This window comes from Stegostoma tigrinum, unplaced genomic scaffold (assembly GCF_030684315.1).
Source record: "Stegostoma tigrinum isolate sSteTig4 unplaced genomic scaffold, sSteTig4.hap1 scaffold_57, whole genome shotgun sequence".
Taxonomy (NCBI): Eukaryota; Metazoa; Chordata; class Chondrichthyes; order Orectolobiformes; family Stegostomatidae; genus Stegostoma; species Stegostoma tigrinum.
Window position 1 is genome coordinate 881,907 of NW_026728505.1, and position 5,172 is coordinate 887,078.

Sequence of the window (5,172 nt, forward strand, 5' to 3'; positions counted from 1 at the left end):
TTTGTGCAGAACATCTTCAGTTTCACCAACCTGACCTTACAATTAATATCCCTCAGTTCCTGAATCATTCTGATCAATCTCCTTTCAATCACTCCACAGACCCTCACATCCTTTGTGCACACCACCTGTTTGTGCAGACCCGAATGCTCTGTGTTCAAGTGGGTGATGTTATCACACACGGGCAATTGCTCAGTGACATCACCCTGAATCCTGGGCATTTCATGAACTGTGGGTTTCCTCTGATCCCAGTGGTTCTGATATCTTTTGAGCTGCAGACTCCAGCATTTGATTTTAAAGTTGAAGACAATGAAATTATTTCATTATTTTCAACCAGTAATGTACGCATTTTGTATCAGAGATAATAGGAACTGCAGATGCTGGAGAATCCGAGATAACAAAGTGTGGAGCTGGATGAACACAGCAGGCGAAGCAACATCTTAGGAGCACAAAAGCTGACGTTTCGGGCTTAGACCCTTCATCAGAAAAGTGGAATGGGGAGAGGGTTCTGATATAAATAGGGAGTGAGGGAGAGGCGGATCAAAGATGGATTGAGGAGAAGATAGCTGGAGAGGCAAAGGTGGCAGAAAAACTGCTCAATGTCCTAACGTGACTGTCATTCGTGGATGTGTGGGTGAATGAGGACAAAGGTGAGCCCCTTACTGAGGACTAACCGTTTGACCTCAGTCAGTGGGAGGTCTGGGGGATGGTGAAAATTTGGCAGGGCTCAGCGTGGCTGTCTCCTCTGGGGCTGCTGGCTGTGGGCTGTTTGGCCTGCTGTATTCATCCAGCTCCACATTTTGTTATCTCATGTACACATTTTGCTTCACATACTGTTCCCAGTCATCTGACTCTGGTGTTGGTGTGATGTAAATCATGTCCCACTAACATGAGGATTTTGCAGAGGTGACAAAGAAGGTTGGTGAAGACAGAGCGGGTAAAAATTGTTTGGATGCACTTTGGAAAGGTGTTTGAAAAGGTTCCTCATGGTAGACTGGTTAGATCACATGGAATCCAGTGGAAGCTAATGGTTTGGATCCAAGACTGGCTTGAAGGCAGGAGGCACAGAGTGATGGCGGAGTATTATATTTCAGACTGGAGACCTGTGGTGTGTCACAAGAATCAGTGCTGGGACACTGCTTAGCCATAACTTTATATAAATGATTTAGATGGAAGCATAGGAGGGATGGTTAGTAAGTTTGCCGATGGCCCCAAAATTCATGTTGTTGTGGATAGTGAAGAATGTTATCTCAGAGTACAACGGGACCTTGATCAGATGGGCCTATGAGTGACAGATAGAGTTCAGATAAATGTGATGTGATGCGATTTGGTAAGGCAAACTAGGGCAGGACTTACAAGTTAATGGTAAGGCCTTGGGGAGTGTCACCAAACAGAGACATTGGGGTGCAGATGCAAAATTCCTTGAAAGCGGAGCCACAGTTAGACAGGGTGGTGAAGGCGGCATTTGGCATGCTTGCTGTTATTGATCAATGTATTGAGTATCGGAGTTTGGACGTTATAATGCAGGTGTACAGAACATTGCCACTTTTTGAATACTGCATTCAGTTATAATATCCCTGCTACAGGAAAATTGTTTAACTGAAAGGTTTCAGGAAAAAAAAAACATTTACAAGAGTGGTGCTTGGATTGAATAGTTTGAGCGACAGGAAGAGGTGGCTGAAGAGGCCGGAGCTGATTCCCTGTAACGTCATAGGCTGAGGCGTGACCTTACAGAGGTTTATAAAATCATGAGGGGCTTGGATGGGGTGAATTGTCAATATCTTTTTCTCAAGGAAAGGAATCCAAACCTGAGAGCATGGTTTAAGTTGACAGGCGAAAGGTTTAAAAGGGACCTGAGGGACAGTTTTACATGTAGAGAATGCTGCATGTATGGAGGAGGTGGTACAATCCCAGCTCTTAAACAGCATCAGGATTGGTAAATGAATAGGAAGGGGACAGAGGGATAGGGGCCAAATGTTGGCAAATGGGACTAAAATAACTTAGGATATCTGGTTCGAATAGACAAGTTGCAGCAATCAGTCTGTTTCCATCCTTTATATCTCTGCAGCTCTTGGATCTTAATTTGCAATTCTAAATTACCAGATTGTAATTGGAATGTTTGGAGTCAAAGCCAAACCATTTGTGACTTTTCAATGTACTGAACTTAATATCCAGCAGCATCACGCTGCTCATTTCCATGAAGGGCGGGGAGTGACGTTAGGGATGTTGGAGTGGTTTGGGGACCAGAGTTCATATATTCCAGGTCAGATGGATTAGTCTAAGAAATTCTGTTTGTAACTGTGACCCAGTACTTCCTGACAGGGATATTACTTGATCAGAATTAGAATTTGTTTCAAGTATTTGATTTGATTTGGGAAGAGGCAGGCATTTTTATGCATTGCTAACAGTTCAGTTTGCTTAGTGCACAGAATAGAATGGCACAAAAACCAGACCCTTTTAGCAACTGCAGGCACATTGACACTGCAGGCAGTTACACATTCCAAAGAAACAGACGGGGTGGGATGGATTTGGAGGGAGGGGATAGTGATTCGCCTTTTTTTTGTAACAAAGAGTCACATTTATCAAGGGAGGTGGACCCACCATCTTCAGCGAGTGGTTCCTGCCGGCTGTGCACTGCCTGAGAGGGCGCTGGAAGCAGAATTATTCATGGCCCTCAGGAGAGAGTTGAATGATGAGAGATTTACAGGGCATTGGGAAGGACTGGTGAAGTTACCCGTACAGACAGCTGATGCAGAGAGTGACAGGCTGAAGCACCTTCCTCTGTGCTGGGACATTCTCTGAGCGTGCCGTTCTCTGCCGATTGTTGCTACAATCTCACTGACCCGCTGCTAGTCATGGAGCTGGTTGATGAGGCTTGTTGGTGACATCAGCTCTGCCCTACCTCATCTGATTGGTACATTTTCGATGATCTACATTCACTACGAAGATGTTTTCTAGAAAAGTGATGAAAAAGCACTGGTGCAAACTGACTTCTTTGCCCTGGTTAAGAAACCCAGGAGTTTGGGAACAACAGTAAAAACTGTCAGCAGTGATTTGCAAGTCTTTGCACACAGTCAGGCTGGTGGAAAATAGGATCAAGTGTTTATTATACCAAGTGTTCACAGCTGGTGGCTATCTCATGTGTGGAAACATGGCCTTGCTTTTAGTGGTTTTGGTGTGAAGACAACACCACAGAAAAAGCATTTGTCCCTATCAGCTTTAATATCTGATATGTCCTTTGCCTAAGGACCCTATATTAAACTGATTTTTGGAGCAGGGAGTTGGAATACGAACTTTCTCCATGCATTATTGTGGTATTGCAGTGTTCCCAGGAATGATGAAGTCTTATTAAACCAATTTTAAAAGCAGACTGATCAAAACTTGAAAAATCCTAGGTCTAAACACCTTGTTATCTCAGATTCTCCAGCATTTGAAGTTCCTACTATCCTTGATATGCTGGGATATGCTCAATGCTCTATGCTCTGGAACCATAATCATGGAATTCCTACAGTGTGGAAACAGGCCCTTCAGCCCAACAAGTCCACACCAAACCTCACAGCATCCCAGCCAGATCTATAACCCTCCTAATGTACCCCTCCCTGAATACAACAGGCAATTTAGCACAGCCAATCCACCTAACCTGCACATCTTTGGACTGTGGGAGTAAACTCACACAGACATGGGGAGAATGTGCAAACTCTACACAGGCAGTCGCCCAAGGCTGGAATCGAACCCGGGTCCGAGTGCTGTGAGGCAGCAGTGCTAACCCCTGAGCCACCGTGCCACTAAAATGCTTTCTCTCAGTACTTTCACCCAACTTTTTCTAAATATGCTTGTTCCAAGGTAAACGTTAATCTCTCCTTTTCTGCATGTTCAGCACTTGCTCTGAATATTATTGCCTCATCCCTGGTACACGCTGCACCTTCCCACCAACACCATCCCTGAATATTCATACATGGCATCAGAAGTAAAAGAAAATCACCTGCCAACACTACCTCATTACAAATAGCATTTCAGAAAAAAATGCTATCGAAGTATTCTCTAATTTTGAATTTGATGATGATGACTTGGATGTATTGAATGAGAGATTTTGGGAACACTGTGAGCCAGGAAAGGATATGGTGTATACAATGCACATTTTTCATTTGAGTGCAAAAGCAACCAATCAAACAGATGTGCATGTGGCTGCTTTATTTTTCGCAAGTCGAGGCCTGTGAGTTTAATCAGATTACTGACTCACTGATGTGGGACACAACTGTGAATGACCAAGTCAGTGGCATATTACGCCGAAAGCCATTTCTCACATTAGCCAGACCAATAGATATTTGCGGATCTAGCAAAATGAGCCAGAGTGAAATAAAAATGCTACGTCAAGATGCAGAATTGCCTGCCCACAAAGTACATTGTTGCTGTAAGAACTCTACATGCTTTTCAGCACCTGAGGCATGTTCTGCTCAGGGCCTGGCACAATATCTCTGCCTTTCCCTGGCATTTTTGCACTTTGATGTCTCAACTAGAACCTAATGTCCCACAGTGCTCCTGTCTTGCCTGGTTGCTTATCACAGGCATAAGTCAGGCAGCTTAGCATCGTTATTACCAGCAGTCAGTCAAGGGCTGGTCAGCAGCTGTGGCAACTAATGCATTTTTTTCAAACAAATGGTCACGTCTACAAGTTTCAGGGAAACAGTTCTCAGTCAGGGCAAGGGAGACAGGATTCAGTCAGGGGATCCTGACACAGCATGTCCAAGGAATCATTTGATATCAGCCCAGGGACTTTGACAGTGTCAGTCAGCCATTGGGGCAATCAGGATCAGGGAATCTGTATCACTACAGTACAGAGAGGTGGCCACACTCACTACTAATTACATTCTCAAAATGCTGCAATAGACTTGTTGAGCCTGAATTATGTTCATCAATCCAAGCTGACCCTGTCCATTCCTGCCATTGGAAGTCAGTTTGATGAAATGCTCAAGGTTTTCGGGAGTTTGGGAGGTTCAAGTCCATAGCTCCCTGAAACAGCAGCAGAAGTAGATAAGATGGTGAAAAATTTCGCTTTCATGGTACACAGCCTCAGGATATGGTCAACGTGGATGTCTGGTTCATAAGTGGCATGTCAGAGCATGCACTATTTGTACGAGAATTACTACGGTTTCAACCACAAAATGGCCACAACTT

General features: G+C 44.3%; 1 non-coding gene across 1 annotated transcript; it reads left to right on the forward strand.

Annotated features, from left to right (window-relative positions):
* The first annotated feature begins 3,153 nt into the window (after nt 1-3,153).
* On the forward strand, nt 3,154-3,345 carry LOC132208920 (U2 spliceosomal RNA). Its single transcript, XR_009445035.1, has one exon. It is a non-coding gene; the product is annotated as a U2 spliceosomal RNA (small nuclear RNA).
* The last annotated feature ends 1,827 nt before the right edge of the window (nt 3,346-5,172 follow it).